At 41.2% G+C, this 25,191-nt stretch overlaps 1 protein-coding gene across 4 annotated transcripts in view; it reads left to right on the top strand.

Moving 5' to 3' along the window:
* Positions 1–25,191, top strand: part of peak1 (pseudopodium-enriched atypical kinase 1) — a 127,998-nt gene that overhangs the window by 61,613 nt on the left and 41,194 nt on the right. For 2 of the 4 annotated variants that reach the window (XM_028584500.1, XM_028584497.1), the window contains 2 exons: positions 8,191–8,251; positions 10,122–10,188. The exons of 1 other annotated variant lie outside the window; for it this stretch is intronic. The gene's annotated coding sequence lies outside the window, so the exon portion shown is untranslated. The remainder of the gene's footprint in view (positions 1–8,190; positions 8,252–10,121; positions 10,189–25,191) is intronic. One more of the 4 variants, XM_028584498.1, reaches the window with a different exon arrangement.

The following is a 25,191-nucleotide window of genomic DNA, read 5'->3' as shown; positions in this document are numbered from 1 at the left end:
GGTATTTGACGTGCTGATTCACTGGCTTGGCTTACTGAGACTGAACTAAGCCATTGTTAACGGAATTTGTTTAACCTTTGCTTTTCCTGCTATTGCAAGTCAAAATGTCTGCCGTGAAAGAAAGACGGCTCAAAAAATATGACTCATTGAAACCTTGGACACAGCTGTAGCTCAACCGCTGAGCTGTGAGCGTTAACCAATAAATCATATCAAGTTTTCTTTACAGTTGTGGTGTTTTTGTATCCCAGTGAACAGCCTTGTTCAAACATTGTATCTACTTCTACAGCCAGGGGGTGTAATTGCAGGTCCAAGGAGGGGTAACACATGTTCAAACACTGTTATTTGGCAGATCCCCAGAAAAACGAAACCCCTGCCCTTCTGGCTATGGGTTTGCTTCACTGCGTCATGCCGTGTACTTCAATAGTAGTAGTTTTCTGAAGGGGAGATCACTTTCTCTGTCTAGACTCACTCACTTTACAAATCATAAGGCTCCTGAAACATCTACTAAATTTGTACTAAGCAGAGCGGAGGTTGCTCTTGCTCAGGTCCATATCTATGGGACGTTGACAGCTGCTTGACTCTGGTCCTGTCTGCAAAATGTATCGTTAAGAGGCATCATGAAACTAATAGGTCTCTCAGGGAATTCACTCCTACTGGGAGAATTCAACTCAACCTCATTCTCTCATTTCTTCTCTTTTTCTATTCACCGTGAGAAGTTCTTAATGGGCCTGGATGATGTGACTGTTGTAGTAACACAATGAGTGCAGCTAAGGCCAGGTATATCTCTTTTCTGTCACTCATCCTCTTTTCTTACTTTCCCCTTCTGGTTTTTCTCCATTTCTTTTACCTGCTCTTCTTCAAATGTAAGGAAAGCCAAGTTGATTAGATTCTTGCCCGCTCTGTACTTGCCCTAGCTTTTTTTTTTCCCCCTACCACTCTCCTTTCCTCTTTCTTTGTACTGTAATGTTATGGCTCCCTCATCATACACCACTCTCATACTTGATCCCTCCCTCCCTCCTCACATAGCGCTCAAGCTCTTCCTCCCTCCCTCCCTCCCTGTCTCTCATTCATGCACCAGCTCCATATCGACTACGTTTGTCATGTGGTTCTCTTCCCCCATTCGTCTGCTTGGCCAATGATCGGATTCACCCCACTGCTTTGTAAGTAGTTAACCACATTCTTTTTGTTTACTCTTCACCTCCCTCCTCTTCCTGCTCTTTGAGGCTCCTACAAACTGTTGCTGTCTCCCTCAGTATGGGAGAGGCTCGCTAGCATACTGACGAGCTCAGATGGAGTGACAGGACGATCACACAGGACTTAAGAGATCCACAGAGAAAAGGTTGTTGCATAAGGACAGATTGGATGAAGGGAAGTCACGGAGGAGAGGGAGCCACAAGCCAGTCTATGCATCATTATTATTATCTCCTGTCTGGAGTGTCAAGTGTTCGGAGAAGGGACTTTCAGCGCTGAGGGGACACCCTCTAATTAAGCAGGATGTGTGGCTTTGGACAAGCTGGCTCACATCTTAATGAGACCTCTTCATACACTGGAGTAGCAGCAGCTTCTTAGTCACAGTTTAGTGTTGGGGAAACCATAGGAGTGCATCACCACTTAACAGTGCTTGTGTCTGTGCCTATTCACCCACTATTTTGTATCTGTTCATGCAACTTAACCTTTTGCAGACAAAGATCGATGTTTATGGTTTGTTGTCCTGTACAGTTGTAAGATTTTATACCATATATTTATACTGTGCTTCATTTTCTCTTCCTCTTCCTTGTGATTATTGAATTTGAAAACCACTTTTCTCATTTGCTCATTTGTGAAGGAAAAAACACGCTCAGTGGTGTTTGGAGTACAGTCAAGTTAATACAACTTGATTTGTGGCTTATCTGTGACTGTTTTTGCTGTATGTATATTTGATAATCCCACCCCTCCTCCAACACATTTCTTTCTAATCAGCTCTAAGCAGGAAGACAATACACACACATCTGCGTGGTAGCTAATGCTTTTAGGCCTGACCAGAGAGTGTGTTTAGTTCTTGTTTTCAAATCAGTCCCAGTTTATCTCACTGCAGGGTGGAAGTTCTGTCTCAACCAACTTCAATCTATTCATATTTCGCTGGGTAGTGCATTTGCATCACATGTGATTCAACCTGAACTCATTCAGCTGACTTGCATGTGGATTAAAGGCATGATGTTAAACCTAAAAGTGATATGCCGATGTAGCATGCTTAAACCAGAACAAATATTTTTCATTGTGCTTATTTTCACATGCCTAGACAGTATTTCATTTCGTGATAGCACCTTACCTGAAGGAGAAACTAGAAATGTCTGGCATGATCCTGGAACCTGTCATAGGTGACGTCAAAACATGAGAGGTTTGGGATTGAGACCAGTACCTAAACCAGTGGGATTTGGCCTCATGTTACCTCTGTGCCCTTTTATCCTGGTACAAGTTTTTTTTGTCTTTCTATTCTAGTTTTGAAATGTCTTAACTGCAACCTATAAACTAATCCAAGCAGACTTTAATGTTAAGGTGTCGATTGGCCTTATTCCCATTTCACCGACATGGGAGAACTGATGGGACAAAATGAATTGACTGGAAACATTTGGAAACCATCCCTGTGATTTATGCTTCTGCGTTAAATCTGCGCCGTGGCTACGTACGTAGGTACCTGGAGACACAGACCCTACGCCGTAGCCTGACGTGCACCTCTCGAAAAAATTTAACTACACGTCGCGGCGACGCACACCGCTCGGCCGTGGCTTGGTAGCATTGCATTTCCACCTACTCATTTCCTGGTTCTCCTTCTCCATGAAATCAAGGAGAGGGTTAACTTTTCCTGCTCCAGATCACCGTGGTCAGAAAGCACAGGGGAGACGCTTTGTTTTTCTCACTATGACTCTAGAGTCGGTACTCGCTCCGAAGCTAATCGCCGTCACTCTGTCACTCGCTCTACCACACACACGCACGTGCATGCCGGCCCTGCTATCCTCCTTAAGAGATAGATGCACACACCAACGTACAAGTATAAACTTCAGGGTACTTAGGTAGGCTGCGGCGAAAGCTCTGCGTGGAGCCTCCGCAGAACCGTAAATCATGCTTTCCTCTGCAAAATCTACAGATGCCACTTTAAATCAGTCTTTATTTGAACTAAACCCAAAAAATAACCCAAATACGTTTACGATTAATGCTAACAATTTACTGTAAAAAGTGTTCAAAAATTAAATTAAAGTTTCTCACAAGAAGGATACTTGTTTTCTTATTTGACCTCTGTAGCTCACCTGTCTGTGTTATCTGTCCCTTAGATGAAGAGTAACTGTGGCAGTTGTCACCGTGGCGCCCCTCTCAACACCAGCAGTGAAAATGCAGAGTAGTTTTGGAGATTGAGTTTTGGAGGTTGTAATGGAGACAAGGGCAAGGTAGAGCAGAATGACAGGAAGCAATAACAAAGATGAAGATCCAGCACCATTTTGGTGACTGGGATGGACTGTACGTAAACTGGGTAAACCCAGCCCGATCTGCCGGCAATTTGATTAAAGTTAAATCTGCGGGGACCAATCACAAACTGGCCTATCCGCCTGACGCGCTATAGTACCAGTATCGGTATCGGCACCGATACTGCCTAAAACTCTGATATCGGTATCGGGAAGTACAGGAGTTTTTGCACCGATCTGATACCACGTAATAAAGCCCTAAAGAAAATCTACGTTAAAGTAGTTTATTTATGTTCTTTTTCCGTTATAACTGACTGTCAAACTGGATAATAAAAGAAAGTTCTGTGGCATTCATTGTTTGTATTTGTTCATGTTTCACAAAGAGTTTAACCTGAGCCAGACCGACAACAGAGATAGAAATAATATCACATCCATACAGGGATAGTAGTAGACAGTTGTTAAAACATTATAAAAAATATACGACACACTGTTATCGGATCGGTACTCTGTATTGGCTGATACGCAAGTTCAGGTATCGGAATCTGTAACGGGAAGCAAAAAATGGTATCGGGCCATCTCTAGACGGCAAGCAGCTTTTTTGTTTACATTCAACACGGCAGCCACCGAAGCGCAGCAACACGTTGATGCCGCTGTCGTCACCCGGATCGTCGTCTGATTGGTTGAAGGACTATCCAATTGCGTACGGAGTCATTTGAACTATGCCCGTCGATCACGCCTCACGTGCAGTAGAAAATACAAAGCACACTCCCCAGACTAATGTTCAATCTTAAAAGATTGAGCTTGGTCTGGTGATAGCCAGACTAGACTGTACGTGCATATCCGTGAAGCTTGCCAGTAGGACTGATCTGTGTGTTCAGTGTAAGTCACAGCTGATGGTGACAATCTCCTTGTCTGTGTGGCGTCGACTGCCATAAGCTCAGGATTTTACTCGATGATTTGTCTGTGGTCTTTCACTCAGCCCTGTTGTTGTGTAAAAGCTTCCTGTTTGTCTCTGTACTCAACCACAGACTTATACTATATCCAACACACCGTATTTAAGAAAAACACAGGTTTTGCATCTCAAGACAGGCTTGCGTTGCAAACCCTTACATTTCTTGGAGGATGACGGTTAAAACTGGAGAAACAAATAGCAGTTTTTTGCTTTAGGTTCAGTGCTGTTTTGTAATATTTTCCAAACAAAACGTGTGTGCGTGGATCTAAAAAACCTTCTAGAGGAACCTCCAAACAACACATGCAATCATTGTCTAGATTAGTGAATGTGGTCACTTGGTGTGTTTTGCTTGACAGACGTTTTTGATTGATTGATTGAGCCATTATAAATTAATCCTGAATTCAAGAAGGTGTCATGCACAATATTGGTTACATTTCTTGCTCAAAGTGTTGTTTGCACCAAACACACACACACACACACACACACACACACACACACACACACACACACACACACACACACACACACTCATTTTGATTTCTGTGGTCTCTGGTCCGATTTTATTTTTTTTCTACTTCTTCCACCTTTCTTTTACTTGTATGAGTGGTTCCACTCTAAGCTATTTGCGCAGCCTCTCTGCAGCCAGTGTTAATGACATTGAGTCAGCAAATGATTGGGAAGGTGATCGAGGAGTCAGGTGAAAAGCCTCTATAAGACCAAACAAAGATGAATTAATTTGTGATAATTATTCTCATACCTGACCAAACAAAGACCATCTTAATGGTATGAACATGTACACAAATGTGGCATACACATGAGCAGCCACACACATAAATGGATATTTGAGTAAAAATAAAGTGAACTATTTTTCCTGTAGGATAATGTTCAGTATCCATTTCATCCGGTTCAGACTACTTGGTCTTTTGACATTTTAATAAACGATTTGTCCAAAAGTTCCTCTGATGCTTTCATTCACAGCTGCCACTCACCAAACTCAAGGCCCGCGGGCCAAATCCGGCCCCTCGCACATTCTGATCCGGCCCGCATACCAATTTAGGTTCACAATACATTTTGGCCCACCTAGTTGTGCGCCAAACCAAAAACGTGGGTAACTGTTTTTCAACTTGCAATTACGCGACACTCCCACAGAAGCAGAGAGTTTTCATATTCCGGCTGTGAAAGAGCTTGTTGTGCGTCAGCTGTGTGGTAGCCTACTTAGAAAATGTAATCATTGTTTTGCTCGATTTGCTAAATTGTAGAATGGCGTTGGAACTTTTTTGCTCATTTTTTCAGGGCTTAAGTCAAAGATATTTTACTTTTTCGATGAAATAAAAGCATGTCAATAAACTGTACATGTCTGGCCCTTGGTGCGATTCTCTTTTTCCAGTGTGGCCCTTAGTGAAATTGAGTTTGACACCCATGCTGTAGATATTCAACATGACTTACAGACAATAGCCATAACCGTAAATAGTACCTTTTATTTTCAAGCCACCCAGTCATGCTTTTAAAATAAAGGACCAAGACAGTCAGTCGAAAGCCTGTTTACCGAGGAGTGTGCCAGAAGATTCAAACTGTTATTAAGGCGGCCAAGCAGCAACACTCACCCGCCATGTCCTAGTAAGTGCACCTCTCAGAGGTGACAAACCAATAGCATGCTAGAGCTGTGTGTCCTGTGGAAGGGAATTTACAGGTAGCAGATGGACCACTGGAACCAGCTGTTGTTTACTAGGTAGGAGGAAAGGGATTGTGGCCAATTGAGTTCACAGAGGTAGGGCCATGCGGCAATAGCACCTGCGAACAGCACATTTTAATTTTACGTCTGCTGAAATGTACAAAACAAGCCGTGTTGGACTTCTACTGTAGCAGCCTCTGTAGAGGAATGCCACAACACAGAGCAGTAGTAAACTAAAGGTTGGATAATTCTGTTTATGACTGCAACGCTGCCCCGTGTCAAAGGTTTAAATCTAGGCAGAGGAAATTAACAAAGCAATCTATGAACTTTGTTAAAGTTTCTCTATCCTCTACATCGAAGGTAGCTGGTAGAAAAAGGTGAACCAGCCACTTAGTCGGGCTGGGCGACATGGCCAAAATCTTCTGTCCCGTTATAGGTAATTTCATATCTCGATAATGATATACTCTGTATTACAATACATCATGTTTCTAATGTTAAAAAGGGCCTATCATTTCTTCAGCTTTGCTCCCATGTGCAAGGATCACCCTGAATCTCAGCAATTAAGTTGGTGAAAAAAACTGTAATGATAACCTATATGAATGATGGGCTCTACAAAAATAGCATCCAGATTGTGAAAAATAAATCCCTCTAACTAACAGGCACACTGACAACTCAGCAGACTCAACCGCTGTTGGCTTGATAGTGTTGCTTGGCAGTTGCCAGAAGTGTTCATTAGATGTCATCAAAGCTGTGCGGGTTGGCTGATTATGCTCTGCATATAAATTACGGTTGCATCAGTCAGTTGCATACTGACAGGATCATGACATGAAGTTGTTCCAATATTCCAATGTAATTGTGTCCATAACAATGGTGTATTCATTATACCAGTTAACTGGAAACGTGCATGGGCATACGAGTCTGCATGCCAGTTGTTCCCCATGCACACGTAGACAAAAATACATAAACAACAAGCGTACACACAATTTCTAAACCAAATTGCATTTATTTGTGATATGGGTTCACTAATGTACAACAGCATTTATCACTGCAGAACTTCCTAGGATTTCCTCTCCACGTTCCCATTTTGACAGATCATTTTTCCATTCTAAAGCGGATGAACAGGCTCGTAAAAAAAAATTAAAAAACAAAAGGCTCCTGAGATGACTGGCTATTTTTATCCCTCAACAAGATGCTTCATGTCCTCCCTTCACAGTTGGCATTAAATCCACCTACTGGATTAGAATATATATATAAAATAATTGTTACTGTCCAGTTTATTTCCGGCAAAGAGGACAAGATAAATGCTTGCATGATGCTCAGTTGAGCATTATGTATATACTTAAGAATGTCAAACATGACACACAGAGACCAGAGAATTATGTCTTCTGAAAAACAGTAAGGGCCCTATTTTTGGTGGTGGCATAACAACCAGCTCACACAGCGAACCAAATGTGTTTACCTGTATTTTGGAATTCAATTATTGTACCAAATGTGACACTAATACTGAAAATGTAAAGCAGGAACATCAGTAAAGCAGTATGCATTTATCTATAAATATGAGTTATTCTTACAGTACATGTTGTCCACAGCTGCTTTATACTGTATGAAAATGAACAATTCCAATAAACAAACTATATTTAATCCCCACTGGAAACTTTTCACTTATTATTTTGTTGCATTCATCTCACATTGTATACCAGGCAGATGAAAAAAACAAAATACCTGTTACAAGTTATAAATAGTATTTGCTTACTGAAGGTCTGAGCAGCGCACTTCCTCAGGGCCACTTGAAGCTCAAATTAGTTTATATGCGTCAAGTTGTCTCCACTGGTGTACTGGCATGTAACATAATAAAGCGTTTGTTTTTTCTGAGTGCTAAATGTACCCATAAATCTGATATGTTTTCTGCAACAATGATTTACTCTGACAATGAGCCATGATGTTTAGAGATGTGCCTCAGGCAAGCTAACAAAATGCTCTTTCTTCTTCTATCCCCGCCCCCCCCATCTCTGTTTTACTTTGTCCGTTGTCCTTTCCATCACCTCCCTCTTCATTCTTTCTCTCACATTTCTTCTTATTTTTATTCATCTTCCTCTGTCTCTTGGTTTCTGTTTCTCTGTCATCTGCAGGTTCAAGAAGTGGGTGCTTTCTGCTTCAAGACCCCATGGCTGCCAGTGCTGCCGCTTGATTGTGAGTTTGTGTGTGTGTGTGTGTGTGTGTGTGTGTCTGTCTGTCTGTCTGTGTGTGTATCTGTCTGTGTGTGTATCTGTCTGTCTATGTGTCTCTGTGTCCATATGTGTTCTTTGTTCATGTCCTCAGAGGCTTTTCTTGGTTGTTTAGTCAGTCTATGCAGCATGCCCACTTGAATTAATGACATACCAAACCCTTGGTTTATCCTCTCCAGTAGCTGCTTCTCTGTGACTTTATTTGTGGCACTGTTTTGAATTGCGAAAAAACATTTTGTGACTCTAAATGTGGATACTGGGAGTCTAGTTACTCCCTATGGGCCAGAGTCTCTCTGCTGTGTACATTATTCTGCAGATTCCACTATCTACACTGCTCCAGCACACTCTGGCAGTAGTAGGGCAAGAATGTACGCATGACGCCAGTGTTTCCAACAACTAGCAGGCTGTTATATTGATCACAAGCACTGCAATTTTCCTAATAGTGTATGATTTCAAAACAACTTACTTTATATATATATATATATATATATATATATATATATATATATGACACACCAACCCGATTATCGGCCGTGGGGCAGTCTGGCGAGGTCGGTGACTCGAGTCTATTTGGTGTGTTCCGTGCCGTCGTCAGTCGGAGGAGCCGTCGACTTTAATTTGGGCCGATTTCCCAATTTCTGATTGGCCAGTGGGCAATCAGACTCAGTGACCAATCTGATTGGTGGAGTGCTAGCCCTTGACTAGCGAATCGGTGCACTTATGTTAAAACACTTACCGGAAATGACGAGCGGGATGAGCGCGACAAACGACTCTCAAAATCTGACAAAAATCTTTGTCGATCAAAATAAAAAATAAAAAAAAAGCAACCGTATGGCCTATTTCTCGCTTAAAATGTTTTCAGAAACACGTTTCGGTGAACTATTTTCGTAAAATACAAGATTGTATTCCGAACGAGCTGCCATTATGGTCATCATTACGCTCAAGTCGGCGTCGCTTCGGTGTGTTCCGAGGCACTTTTTGGACCGAAGGGAGCCGAATGATCAGACCGACTGCCTTTTCTGCCGAGGGTCGCCTGTCAGGTTGGTGTGTCAGAGCCATAACACTGTCAGTGAAAATGTGGATGATGTTCCAGACAACTATACATTTTAGTGCGGCAAATACAGTAACATATATATGAATCGGTATATTTTCTTTGTTAAAGAATTTTAGCAGTTGTGGGGTTGTTTTTTCACTATGACCAGCCCATTTCATTGATTAGTGGAGCTTTACCTTTTTGGACATTGTTTTGTTAAATCATCCAGTCAAGTGACAACCTTTTTGAACTTTTTGTGAGGGTTTTGTTGATGACTTACCTTTGCTGACATTGTGATGCACTTATTACCTTGCTAATGATCTCTGTTTCCATATGTCGCCGTGCCAGCTGGGTAAAAAGCAACCATCTGTGCTGTTGTATCTCAGCAGGTTTGGGTCCTTGTAATGTTTGCATGTGCTCTGTCTCCACAGCTCCTACCGCAGATGTTGCTGTGTGTGTGTGTGTGTGTGTGTGTGTGTGTGTGTGTGTGTGTACTGTGTGTGTACTGTGTGTGTACTGTGTGATACTTGATGCGCTGTACTTAACCTGTTACAAATCTTACCTTTAGTTTCGTCTGCAAAATTTGCTTTTCTTTGAGACCTTGAAGTCACACACACACACACACACCCACACACACTCGCTTCCAGTTCGGACATTTTTTGCAAAGAAATCGTGGGGATTTAGGGGATGAGTTTAATTCATGATCATTCCTGAGACCCCTTGGAAGATCTGATGATTGCACGTGTCAGTTGCGATATATTTGCTTAAATAACATCTTTTTGTATCCCTCCTCCATGCCAAGGAAGAAGAATTGCATGTAGTAAGCGGCAAACACTGGCTTGCAGCAAGACTCCCCTCACAACCAGGAAGTGAGTGAAATCTTATTTTTGAAATGTTACTTTTTTTTAATGAGACCCGTCAGGCTCAATTTCACGCACATGCACCAATTTAAATGGTTTGGGGCTGGTTGGCGGAAGCGAGGAGGATGAAATGCTTGTTCAGGCAAAGGCAGAGGTACTGTTCCTTACGTGAGGTTCTGTACAAAGCATCCATACGCTCTCTCTTTTAAAGCTTTCGACCCACAGCCAGCTAATCACCTTCGTCCCCTGTGCATTTCACCTGGAAGTGTGAGTGGCGTAGGATGGCATTAGCTTTCTCCTGCTGCCTCTGCCTTCTCTGGTATCCATTAGTTTCTGCTGTCATTGGTTTGTTTTGCACTTGGCAGCTAAGAGCAGGGAGGAGTTGTGTTCAGTGTAATTGGATAATGTGGTATTGCTTTCAAAGCTGTTGATGCCAGCAGTCGTTTCTTGGCCCGCACCGCTCATCACCATCCTCAAAGCCGCTAAGAGAAATGATTTCTCACATTGCAAAAGGGAAAGCTATTTATATAGTTTTGCTAGCTACCAGCAAGCTACCTAGTTTGGGGTCTCCTCTTGTGTAACCCTTCCAAAGATTCTATAATAATTGCAGGAATAAAGCCTGCTTCACCATTTTCATGGTACAGTACAGGCCCACACAGCTGGTATGGCTCTTTGGACTACTACTGTTGTAGTTAATCTCTTTTCAACTTGGACCCACTATTGTCAAGTTTTAAGACATCACTGATGCCAACTTATTGAAAATCATTTTTGTTATAAAACTGAAACGCATTGAGTACAAATATGTTATCTCTTTTATTTCTGTTTTCAAAGTCGGTCACATTTTGGAGAAAAAAAAAATGATTTCACAAAAAGACAGATGTGAATGTTTTCCAAAGCAGAGCCAGATTTTTGGATTAGCACAGCCATTCTCCAGAGAGCACAGTTAGCAGGCAGAGAAACCGACAAAGCCATGGCTAAATCATTAGTGAAATAAGCCTGTCCCCCATTACAGCCTAGTCCAACGCCACCATGGGAAAAAGAAGAGAATTTCTGTCTTCACAGAAACACTGTTTTTTTTTTTTTTTTTTTTTTTTTTTTTTTTTCGTCATTGGTGGTAATTGGAAAATGTTATTGAATCTGTTCCCCTCTTCTCATGTTTCCTTGAGTCGAGCACTGTAGCAGAAACAGCCGATTGTTCTTCTAAGAAAGTAGGACAAGTTTCTCCAGCGGCTTTGGCTGAGGCTTGGGGCTGTTTCTGTCTTCTAGCTTCTTATATATTCTGCCTATATATTCTGAGTGATAGTTTTATTTGTCTTTATTACATCTGTACATGTATGTGAGCTCTTTAAATCTTCTTACTGTGTTTATTAGTATTGTGAAATACTGTAAAATGTTAAGACATGTCGGTACATTGTCACAACTGTATTTTGAACATTGTTACATGGGGAGAAGCAGTGCAACAGATGTAATGTAAAGGATGTCTAGCTGAAGCTAATTTGCAGCCCCTGTACCTGGTTAGGCTTTTTTTTTTTAAATCAGGATAAAACAGCTAAACAAATAAATAAATGAAACAGATTCAAGATAATAAAACATAAATCAAGTACACTTATTGTCCTGGTTTTTTAAAGTGCTCATATTATGCTCATTTTCAGGTTCATAATTATATTTAGAGGTTGTACCAGAATAGGTTTACATGGTTTAATTTTCAAAAAACACCATATTTTTATTGTACTGCACATTGCTGCAGCTCTTCTTTTCACCCTGTGTGTTGAGCTCTCTCTTTTAGCTGCAGAGTGAGGCATCACACTTCTGTTCCATCTTTGTTGGGACTTTCACATGCACAGTAGCTAGGTAAGGACTACCAGCCATTAAGAAGCAGAGTTTGAGGGAGTGCCACGCTAGCAGCTAGGCGAGCATTATAACGTGTGTTACAAAGTGACGCACGTTCGTCTCACGTTCGTCTGTAAGTAAAGGCTGGACTACAACAGAGCTGTTTGGAGCAGTTTGTGAACAGTGTTTTCTGTTGGAGATGGTAAGTCCTTTTGGGGTGGACTTTGGGCTTTTTCACTTTGTAAACCTATAACATGCACAAAAAAGATATATGAGCACTTTAAGTTAATCTAATTTTGACAGTCTGACAACATTTTCAAGCCATTAAACCATTTTTATATGCAGACTTGTGAATTTCTCTCTTAGTTTTGTTTTGTACAAATTGCTTGTTTTAGATCCTGAATAGAGTAAAGAGGTTTAGAAAGAAGCTGACAAGTATACTTGTTGACAGGAAGGGGACATGCTGCCTGCCTTACCTTTTAAAAGTGAAAGAAACTGTGCTAGTACTAGTGCAGGCAGTCTTGGCAAGTGTGTGTAAGTGTGATATAACAGTCATTAAGGCAGAATAATTTTCTGTGATCCCAACGGATTGCTGTTCCCTGCACCCCAACTGGCCTCCCAGAAATCTCAGCGCGACGCTGTACCCTCGATGTGTGATGTTTCCTGGTGCCAAACATGCCTCTGTTCTATGGGAAACATAGGGAATGGCAGCAGGGAGGATGTTAGTCAGGTGGCAGAAAAGCTTCAAGAGCTCTCCACAGTCATCACCTGCCCCGGGCTAATCACTGTGTCAGTTTTACACCAGAGAGGGGAGTGTGAGTGAGTGAAACTGTAGAGAGTGAGAGTGAATGAACGTGTGTGTGTGTGAGAGAAATGGAGAGTATCATGAAAACCGGTTGTGTGTTGGTGTGGCAGTGTGGGTGAAAGACAGAGAAAACTGTAAGGGGGGGGGGATCTCATGACATGCTTGTTATTTACAGCCCTACAGCCAGATTGTGCATGAATATAGACCACAGTAGAAGGCTACAGTGCTACAGTTGTGTGCAGTAACTCGTTTGAATGTTTCAGCTTGTATGAATTTACTTTTCTCCTTTTCCCATGACTAGCATATTAACACAGCAGTAACTGAACATGTTTCAAATGTCTTTTTTGCTGGGTTTTCTTTTCCTGCCTCGCGTTGCATGCAAATTATGAAACATACCCAAAGAAGCATGGCTCAAGTTTGACCTGGGCAAGCAAAATGACTGGGTTTCTCACTGAGCAGACTCCAGATCTGTTTTACCACCTTCCTCCTGACTGTTTTCTTCATGGTCTATGTTAATGGCTTCTTTTTTGTGCTCTTTATAGTTTTGTTACTACTGGGGATTTCTAGCAAAGTGTTATTAAGGGAGAAACAATCCACCATAACATGCGTATGACTTCTGGACAGTTTTTTTTTTCTCTACACAAATAGCCAAAAGCTAGAACGTTCCGAGCCAGCTCTCTAATCTGTGATGATATCATGTTGCATATTTTACCTGCTCCAGTGAAAAGGACTTTGTGCACACTGAGGCAGCACACACTGTGATTTTCATAAAGTACAGGGAAGATTTTGTTCCTGCACAGAATTTATGTGATTGGTAGTTGCACATATAACTTTGTGCAAGCAGGCAGGTAGCTTTACAAAAGCAGCCTTGTGGGTATTTTCATTGGAACATGTTTATTGACATCAGTAATTGACATTAGTTTACACAAATATCCAGTCATTGTATATTGAATGGGTTTATTTTTTTAATTTGTCCCAAGTTACTGCTAGGCCAGTATATAGTATAGTAATATTCATATTTAACAAGGCAAACATGATGCTTTGCTCTAAAATGAGCAAGGTTAACAATCATTCTTTTAAGTGTGGAGCTGCAGTATGGATTGTATTACATACAGTATATTGGAATACAGTTACAGTAGCCTATATCTTCAGCACACCATATATTATGCTTTTGTATTTACATAGCCAGTCCCTGCTGGTACTCCAGCTTCCCTCATCCTGTGTTCTTTATATGTACTTTTTGAGTTTAAGAAAATATTCTAAATCAAACACCTTTAAAACACCGTTAAATGTGATAACATGATCTTAGCAGAGTTGCAGATCCCCAACAACTTTACTAATATTACATAATTAATTCCAACAACTCTGTATTTGCGTCTCTATGGAGTCGTTTGCGTGTGTGTGTGTGTGTGTGTGTGTGTGTGTGTGTGTGTGTGTGTGTGTGTGTGTGTGTGTGTGTGCGTGTGTCCCATAAATCTGTGAGCTTTTTTGTGTGTATAATGCACTCCCACACATCTGGCTATGTCTGTGTCTGCTCTGCCACTTTGCTGGTGTTTGTCTGGAGGCCAGCGGGTTGGTCTCCAGAGATCTGCACTGGCTCTTTCCCAGGCCAAACTCTCCCAGAGCTTGCACAATACCAAACACTGCGCTGGAATGTTGTCGTTTTTCTTTTTTTTTCTTTTTTATCTTCTTTTAGTTTTGCTCCCCCTCACCCACTCTTTTTCATTGAATTTCTGCTACTGAGTCTCTCTCTCTCTCTCTCTCTCTCTCTCTCTTTCTGTCTTTCTCCTTCTTACCCCAATACACCCAATTGGTTCTTTGAGCCATGTCTGCCCATAGAGTGTAAATGCGAACCTATCAAATTATATTGTGATCTTCTTTGCATGAAATATGTTCAGAAACTGCATATTGAGCCTTCAGGCTGCAGAGAATTAGATAACCTCAAAATATTTAACACAGTAGGTCTCACTAGCAGCCTTCACCCTGACGGAGAGATGTCAGATTTGTGTTACTCAGCTTAGCGGTTAAACATAGATGAGGAAAACGAGACATATATTGAAACTAAACTGCATCTCACCATCTTGTGGGATTGTGTAACAAGTGTCAAGGGCTAATGACTGAACCTCACTACTGCAGTGAGGACATTGTTTTGACAGTATCATCTTAGGCTGTTCCAAGTTTAATCTTTGAGTGAATCAGCTACTGGAGGTGAGCTTATAATGAAGTCTTTTGGTTGTCACATTACTCATCGCTGTCTGTCAACACTACTACTGAAAGGGCTTGCACAGTCCATGTTTTTAGTTTGCTTACTCTAGGAAGACTAGAGGCTTGAAGAAACTGAAGAGCAGGCTTAATAAATCTTGCTGCTGAAATGTGTGCTCTGATTGTTTGCAACTGATTGTGCCCAGTCCATATCCGTATGGATTCATTTGGCAGTGAAAATACAAATAATGACACAAAGAAGGGTTTTGAATTCTTTCTGCAGTGTATATATACTAGATGGCACATATTTAGCAGCAATATCTTTCACCTGTTTAAGGAATACAGCCCCAAAACAGTATCTACACCCCCACCGTTCATTTAATATTGTTTATGTCTCCTTTACAACACCACAGACCCCGAGAAATTCATCTTGGAGGTGTCCTTGTGGAGTTTAATTGCAGGAGCGCTAAGAGTGGAAGGTAGATACTAGCTTAATAAACACATGATTGTTCTGTTAAGTACTTGTAGAGACAATAAAATCTGCCAGTTGGGCAGCAAGACGCTCCGCTTCGAAGACATCCTGTTGACACTCCCGGTGTGGTATGGCGCATTGCAGAGGACGGAATAAAACCGGAACGCAGCAAAGACGCGCCTGGTGGAAAATCCGGGTCAGACAAGTGAAACAACTGTCTTCTCTGCAAACATCAAATAGACAATAATGTTTCACTGGCAGGAAAGAAACTACAGCAGGGGCTTAAAGCTCATCTTCTGTTGTGCATCACACACGGTTCGATGACAGTCTATAGTCTCTCACTGCTCCCAAGTATAGAGGTACAGAAACGACAAGAACACGTTGTATTACTTTACAGTAGTTCATCTTGATAATGTATTCCATGCTAATTACATAGTTTGTCCAGTGAACACGCACACAAAATAGCAAGACACATAAAAAACAAACATACACACTAAAGCAAACACAACCCCTCAACCCTTCATTCATACACACGCAGACACACACGCACAGTCAGCCGTCTAACCACTTAGTACATCACACTGGATTCAGTCCATTACACTCAGTCCATCTTGTGTTTCATTAATATGGATGAGCCCTCGATGCAGCATGAACACTGTAAAGGCCAATCCACAATGAAAACTATTTCTCAGCAGTCCTATACTGTAATACGCGAGAGTACATTAAGTCCAAAATTAGCTTATAAGACATTGACTTTCATACTAGTATTCACAACTGGCTGTGACAGAGTTGAAATGATGTGGATAAACTGAGTCCTCTGCCTCCTCTCACCTCCTTTTCTCTTGTCTAGCTTCCTTGGTGGTCTGTGTGTTGTCAGCTCGCGGACTTGTTTGGATTGTGAAAGTCACTCTCAGGGGAAATTCTGTAGATTACATACCATGTCTCTCACTGCTACCCATTTGTTTGTACATAACTCTCATCGTGAAGTCTGTAGTTGGAACTTTGTTTTCTTAGCTCAGTCTGAGTTGTGCATGTTTTCCCCCTGATTATTTTTTCTCTCTCTTTTTTTGCATTTGCATTTTACACAGATCAGATCATGTATGCTAGACTTTAACAGTATGATTAATACATCTGTATGCAACAATATCAGTGAACTTAAGACACATGAATCACTTCAGCAAATACATCTTAATTACACACTGGCTGTTGTAGGATTCTCGTAGGGTACAGATTTGATCATTGGTAAATTATCAAAGATGTTTTATCAATATTAATAAAGTTATGAATATGGTTATTAATAACTTTATCAAATCGACAAACAATCAAAACGGGGCACCACCCTGCAAGTCAGGGACCAATAATCAAACTGTGGAACAGTCTCATTTCTGTGGTAATCCTTTAAAAAGGAAATAAAGGAAGGGGTGAATCCAAGCACGGACCTGATCGACCAGCAATTATTACAACAAGTACACAAATAATCACAAGCAACTGCTAATTAAGTATAATAAGATTTATTAACGTCACAATTATCAGTAGCTAATCAATAATCCTTCAACAATAAACTTTTATACCTTTTTACAATATCACAACCAAAAACAAAGCAAAAACAAAGCAGCATGGACGGACACGTCTGTGTTCGTGTGTGAGTGTGTGTGTGTGAGAGAGAGAGAGTGAGTGAAAAGGGAGGGGCGGTGTCTAAGTGTAGTTCTAACACAAAAACAACTCCAAAAATGGCTACTCCTGTGAGCTGCACAAACTATTTAGCCTCAAGAGGGCGGTAGTGGTGCTGGGTGCACGGAGAGGGGGCTGAAGAAGCCGAGGGGGGGTTGCTAGGCAATGCGCACGCTTAGCCTAGTATGCTAGGTCATGTGTTAGCTCTGTACACGGTGATGCCGACTCCACGTGTGAAGCTAGCACCGTTAGCTCGGGAGCTACAAGCTAGCTTCTGTCCGTGTAGGTGTATGTGTGTGTGTGTATAATTAGTAAAAGGAGACAGGGTAAAGAAGGGAAAAACACTCTGATCTTAGTTATCGATAATGACCCGCCCCCTCAGCTACTCAGGTCTGGACCACACGTGTAGTTAGGACAGATTGAGACTTTTGAATTACTGAGGAAAACGTCACTATAACCACTCCAGTGGCTAACAGCTGATTTCGCGATTCTATCGCAGACAGTAACTACAACTCCATGAAAGGAGTGACTTAGCAGGTAGCGATTACAGTTATACCCAGCTACTTAACACAACCTAATCAACGGTATCGTAATCTATTGATACATTCACAGAACAGATTAATAATCACATATGGACCAGTACATGATTAAATCAGATCACCTTAATGTCAACAAGTGGTAGCGAACCCTTTGCTCATTAATAAACACACTACTTATCTCTGCCCAGACGTAAGCCTCCTTACGGTGTGTTCAGTCCGTTTGTTTCTGTCCATAGATTTCCACAGAAATGAAACCGAACGAATCCCTTGGCGCTCGTCAGCAGCCACGGAGAAACTTCCTCCAAAAAGGCAGAAAGGGGGAAGTTTAGTCGACTTTGAGAAGAAAACGTTGTTTGTCCTTCTCCTGCAGATATGAAAACACTGGTGCGTTTTCAAGGATCCACCGAAATAAAATCCACTTTCTCCAGAAAATGGAAGTTCAGCACAAAGCGCTTATGCTTGGCCCCTCAGCAACGGAGTTGCAATGGAAGACAAGGATTTTCCTAGGATCAGGCTTTTTATAGGTTAAGACCCCCTGCTGTGTTTATGGTCCCGCTGAACCAATAGGAAGACTTGAAACTCTTGAAAGGGTGAAGACTACAATCTTGTAGTTCTTTGACTTCCTGCCAGTTGTGAGGCGTTTCCCTTCTGGCTGGCACTTTTGCATAGAGGTGTGAATTACCCCGGCTGCAGGCCAAGATTCCTTTGTCTCTGAGCACATGTGTGTCCTGTATCCAGAGGTCAGTTTAATCTGAGGCCTTTTGGTTAAAATCCGGTTTAACCAGACTCTTGGTCCCCAACTCTGTTTATAATGGTTAGCCATTCATCTGTTCTATGGAACGTATGTTTTTTAATGGGATTCACCGAACACCTTTTATTCCATCAGCCTTGGTTCAATCAATACTTGTGAACATGGGCATCTCTCTCTCATCAAGAGAAAAACAATCCCCAATGATTTTCCTTGGGGATATCACCCTGGAGCTCCTCCATTTGCTATGAACAAAGTCGCAGATTTTTTTGTAGACGTGACAAAGTGTTTATTTCAGCTATTAGAGCCAGAAGAGGTTCACTTCATAGTGGGCTTTATCACTGATTTTCAACAGTTAAAAGAGAGATAAAACGGAATATCTCAATCTTGCCTGTTGCCCACTCAAGCTTTGATCTGGGATCTTTATAAGATGAGCCCATTTCACTTGTCTTCATGTTAGGGACTAGTATAGTGCTCTTTGTTTTATTTACAGTTCTCACATGCATTTCTATGTCACTCTCATCTTTTGGTCTGTCTCAATAAAGAAAAGGTCTTCACTTTCTTTTAAAGAGAAATCCAAGTTTAATTGAGCAGCTAATGAGAGTCATACTTGCGGAAAAGCGGCTTTAAGCTGGAGTGACATACAGTGGATTCACTTTGTCTGAATCTCTCAGTGGACAGAAAATTAACTTTGGTAGAAATTGTGAAAAAGGCTATGTGGAAGTCAGCTGCTACTTGGAGTCGATTTCCTCCTGAAATTGAAAGTCGGTTGGCACATGCAGAAATGGCTCAGGAAGATTTTTCCGAGCCTGTCATTGTCACATAGGCCCTGTTAAGACTAGGTTTTAAAATATGCTTTGGTGAGCCGAACACAAGTTGACACATCGCCGTTCACACCTGTGTCTATAATGCATTGCCAGTTGACCGCTTGTGTTCATATTTCATTACTGCCTGGGTCACTTCCGCTGGACGGTCAATGGGCCACACACACAATTATTACTGTATGTCAACAACTATGTATCCAACTCATAAGTTGTGAAAGTTGTAGAGCGTTGGCGTGCTGTCACCAAAAAAAAACACCACGTCCTGCATTGATGACGTATTTTCCTGTAACAAGCTTGTTGGGGACGCATTAGTGTTTACTCTACAAAAGACATGGTCAAAAGCATCCTTGACCACCTCTGCAAGTGGTTTAAGTGATCGGATCACAATGCGTCTTGGTGGTCGTTTACACTTTAGCTTAGCGCTGTCCACTTGTGATCCGATCGCCCAAGACACATTTTTGAGTGTGTAAACAGGGTCATAGATATTGTCATTCCACATTACATGTCCTGTACTGCATTCCAATTTTTTCAAACAAAGACAATTTATAGTAAAATTGAATTGTTAAGCACCAGCAGCACCCATGACTAAATGGAAGAGATTTGTCAATGGTACCGCTAACTATACTTGACAATGTGACAATGCTTGACTAGCTGGTGGGGTCATCACTGTAAATCTTGGGATGAGCTGAGAAAATCTGAGAAAAGGAGGCAATAGGTGCAGCCTGCACTTCATTTACTGCTGTCAGAGTGCCCTTCACCAAAGTGCTGAACTGCTGCTCACAGCCTGAGCCTATGGTTGTACTACATGTTTTAACAGATTGCTTGTAATGACCAGGTGAAATGGTTTATAGATAGAATGGGTAAGAGGTGCATTGATATACAGTAAATAAAACTATATTGGGATTGGTGTATATGTCAGATAATAAGTAACAAGTTGTTGTCCACAAATGCCAAAGGTAGGTTTCCAGTAATTTAGAAACAGTGTTTCTATTGCATAGTTTGAAAAGAAAAAAAAAAATCAACAACATGTAAACAGTATATTACAATCTCCTGGCGCTTTTGCCACACACTCACTCACTCACTCACTCACACACTGGGGATGGAACCACCAACCTTAGCCCAATCTGCACTTGGCAGAGGAGGTGGATTTGACGTTTAAATAAAAATTTGTATCAATCATAATTGATGGCGTTATTGTATATTTCTAATTTCTTATAACTCACTCAAACACCTCCTGGTTGAGAAAAAGTGCTACGACACTTACACTGAGGTTTGACCAGACTTACTAGTTTAAGCTTTTGATCAATGCAAAACAGGTTAGCATAGAGAGCCTGCATACCATAGCATCAAACGTGGTAGCGAGTGAAGGCTGCATCACTAACAGCACCACAGTATGTGTGCTTCTTGGCCCATTTTGCTTCTATCCTAAAAAAAAAACCCATCTCAAAAGCCTTTTATATGACACTATAAGAATAAATGAAGGGTACATTCTTCATTAAAGAACTTCGTGGGGGCAAACACTGGCTTACTGTTGCCTCAACGAACAACGGCTTTCTCCCACTGCCTAGCCTCTCTCTCTCTCTGCAATCCCCCTCCTATTTCATATCTACCCTGCTCTTGTCTATAGCACTGCCTAGGCTGTCTTATCATTCAAGCCCTCTGCCATAAAGCAGCAGAAAATCCCATATCCCATCTTCTCATGGCTTCAGCTTTCAGCATCAGTTATTCCACCATTATGTACCAGGCTCAGCGAGCTCCTACTCCCTCTCTATGAACGTGCTCTGGGTGAGAAATGAGCTTCTCTCCTCAGCATTCTGACTTTTCTCAGGGGAAAAACATTGCCTCTCTGTGGAGAAGTGAACGTTGTAGATTATTTTTACGAGAGCTTTCTGTGTGTGGCTTTAATGCTTCACTTCTTTACAACTCAATCTCTTATTCTTTTCAGTGGTCACTGTTTTCTTCTTTGTCGTCTATTCTCTCCATGTTTCACAGTATGCCCCCATTCACTGGCACTGTATGTCTCAGCGCCTTATATAATGCTGAATAGCTTGTTCCCTGTGCTAATGTTATCCTTTAAATGTCACCAGGAATTTACATGCTTTGTATACAGATGAAGTGCACCTTGTAGAGATTATCTACACTACCAAAGTAACTTCCACATTTTTGAGTTAGTTAATTATGTACAGTTACATATACCATCAATTCTTCCTGGTGCCAGTCCATTAAATGCAGTTATTTGCCTTTTTCTGGAGAAAATCAAGTATTTCTGCCCTGTCAGTATTTTCTCTTCTGTAGACCAAAGAATAAATGAGTGAAATCTACGATGTTGCTCGGTACTCCACACCCCCCGAATTACAAGGTGATGTCATGTTCACCCCCTAACCCTAAATGCAAAAGTCACTTGTCAGCAGTGTGGAGTTTAGAGTTGTAATTTGCAAAGACATTGAGGAGCATGTGACTAAAATTGGTAGCAGTAGCAGAATCACTACTACTGGGTACTACCGGTTTGTTTCTTTTGAATTTTTGAAGTGGGCATTTTCCGGCTAAAAAAGGATGTTACATTTCTGTTTAAGTTGTTCCTCTTATTGTCTTGCCTACTTACAAGCTCACATTGAGACACTGTTTGCATACAGTGCATCCCTCACAGCCTGTCTCCTGCAGTCACATCACTCAAGCATACACTGGCACACACCTAGATTCTACCTAGAATCTAACCAGGTGGAAACAGGGGTAGAGATGAGGTTGGGATGGTGGTACTCTTCTCTGGCTGAAATGTACTAGTTGCCAAATTCACAGTGACATCATCACACAGTCTGTCTCCAACAAGTCCCAAATGCTTTATTTCCCTCAGTGTGAGTAGTTCCGTGGCATGTCCGTTCAGTGAGCAATAACTGATGGGGGATGGGGGAGTGATGAGGGAGGCCTCAGGTGTATACGATGATTGAGAAAGATGAAAGCATGGTATACTGTAGGTGTGGGAGTTAAAAAAAATAGGCTTTTGATATTCAAATATTTCTCTTTGTGTAACAGTTATATTTAACACTTGCAATTAACGCACAGACACTTGGTATTATCTTTTCTTTGTTTGAGAAGGATTTAGGTAATTATGTATTCAAGGAGAAACTAAGCTTTTATAAGAGGATGTTAAAGTCCAATGTCTGCTGAGTTAAATTGGGTTGGGTGCAGTGAAAAAAGACCATATTGGAAAATAGATTCTTGACAATTTGCCCTCCTATTTCTCTTTGCTATGTGACTGTCAGGGGTTGAACGAAGAAGGGGTAATCACACTCAGACGTTGTCTTTCTCATCTGTTCTTCTATTGCACAGTGATTGCATTCACCTTACTGCTAAGATCAGGGCCAATTCACTGCATGCTAAATTGATTTCTTAAACTATTTCTTCATTTTTAGTCAACCACAGAGGGAAATGTTTTAAGTCTCGGCAGGGTACAGCTTTCTGTAAATAAAGTTCTATCCCATCACTCCTTCCTCAAGTTATTCTTATACTAGTACAAGTCTGGGTCTCACTTGGCAGTCTCATGGGGCTTGTTTATTGGTGGTAGTGGCAGGCCTGTAACAGTTATTTTTTTTATTTATTACAATTATTTTTTTTACATAATTGCGATTTCTTTGTTTAACTGCAATTAATTGCTAATATTAGCTAAGGTCTATATAATATTGTACTATTGTCAATTTTATGTTCATTTAAGAAAAAAATACAATGTTTTTATGATAATAAAGAGGCGTGGTTTACTTCATAGGCTATATACATACCTGTGTTATTACATTATCTGGGTCACATAACCATAATATATATTATGACAAAAGATAATAATATATATTATAACCAAAAGATGTATCCTGGAATTCATTCAAAGCTTTATTTTGTTTGAAAAAGTAATAAATAAATAAACATTTGTTTTTAAATTTGACTGAAAGAGACAATGTTATTGTTAATCGCAATTATTTCTGAGACAGTTAATTGTACAATTGTTCCAGGCCTAGCAGCAGGTGTTGTGTTTTATCTCGCCTGGCACTAAACAAGACAGTTTTTGCTGCTTCCAAATCAGGAGCAGGTGGTCATAGATCGAGGGCCAACACTGAATCTCATCTGAACAGCTAACGCTGCGCCAGCAAGTGCAGAAAAATCAACAGTGACTCTGGAACCGGCCATTGTACGTGACTGTTGCTGGTTTTTGTGATGTTTGACATCTGTGTGACTGTTGTTTATTTTTTTTGGCATTGAAAGAAAGCCACAGGTGATACCAATGGACTTTCAGCATTTCATTGTGTGTGTGTGTGTGTGTGTGTGTGTGTGTAACACTGATGAAAAATACTTTTCTTTTTTTGCTTGGTGGACAAAACAATTAAATAACCAGTTGAAGTAGTTTACATATGAAATAAGCTAAATTGTTACAAGGCAATTACAAAAACAAATCAGCAGATTAATCGATAATGAAAATAATTATCAGTTGCAGCCATAATTACATCACAAGTATAAATTCCTCAGTGAAGGCAAATCTCAATTGAGAGAGGTCTGCTAGTTAACATATTGGTCTGCTTGTTAATGAAACGCAGGTACTGTACATCAGACACATTAACTGCAAATTTGAGTGCAATTTTGGGATCTGTTCCAAAAATCATTACAATTTATCGATGGACTCGACTGCATTTACAGTGAGGAAAATAAGTATTTGAACACCCTGCTATTTTGCAAGTTCTCCCACTTAGAAATCATGGAGGGGTCTGAAATTGTCATCGTAGGTGCATGTCCACTGTGAGAGACATAATCTAAAAAGAAAAATCCAGAAATCACAATGTATGATTTTTTTAAACTATTTATTTGTATGATACAGCTGCAAATAAGTATTTGAACACCTGAGAAAATCAATGTTAATATTTGGTACAGTAGCCTTTGTTTGCAAGTACAGAGGTGAAACGTTTCCTGTAGTTTTTCACCAGGTTTGCACTCACTGCAGGAGGGATTTTGGCCCACTCCTCCACACAGATCTTCTCTAGATCAGTCAGGTTTCTGGGCGGTCGCTGAGAAACACGGAGTTTGAGCTCCCTCCAAAGATTCTCTATTGGGTTTAGGTCTGGAGACTGGCTAGGCCACACCAGAACCTTGATATGCTTCTTACAGAGCCACTCTTTGGTTATCCTGGCTGTGTGCTTCGGCTCATTGTCATGTTGGAAGACCCAGCCTTGACCCTTCTTCAATGCTCTAACTGAGGGAAGGAGGTTGTTCCCCAAAATCTCGCAATACATGGCCCCGGTCATCCTCTCCTTAATACAGTGCAGTCACCCTGTCCCATGTGCAGAAAAACACCCCCCAAAGCATGATGCTACCACCCCGCAATGCTTCACGGTAGGGATGGTGTTCTTGGGATGGTACTCATCATTCTTCTTCCTCCAAACACGGTTAGTGGAATTATGACCAAAAAGTTCTATTTTGGTCTCATCTGACCACATGACTTTCTCCCATGACTCTGGATCATCCAAATGGTCATTGGCAAACTTAAGACGGGCCTTGACATGTGCAGGGGAACCTTCTGTGCCATGCATGATTTCAAACCATGACGTCTTAGTGTATTACCAACAGTAACCTTGGAAACGGTGGTCCCAGCTCTTTTCAGGTCATTGACCAGCTCCTCCCGTGTAGTTCTGGGCTGATTTCTCACCTTTCTTAGGATCATTGAGACCCCACGAGGTGAGATCTTGCATGGAGCCCCAGACCGAGGGAGATTGACAGTCACGTTTAGCTTCTTCCATTTTCTAGTGATTGCTCCAACAGTGGACCTTTTTTCACCAAGCTGCTTGGCAATTTCCCCGTAGCCCTTTCCAGCCTTGTGGAGGTGTACAATTTTGTCTCTAGTGTCTTTGGACAGCTCTTTGGTCTTGGCCATGTTAGTAGTTGGATTC

The sequence above is a fragment of the Perca flavescens genome, chromosome 8 (genome assembly GCF_004354835.1).
Source record: "Perca flavescens isolate YP-PL-M2 chromosome 8, PFLA_1.0, whole genome shotgun sequence".
Classification (NCBI taxonomy): Eukaryota; Metazoa; Chordata; class Actinopteri; order Perciformes; family Percidae; genus Perca; species Perca flavescens.
The sequence above is the reverse complement of the archived record's forward strand: the minus strand, read 5'-3'. Positions and strand labels throughout refer to the sequence as shown.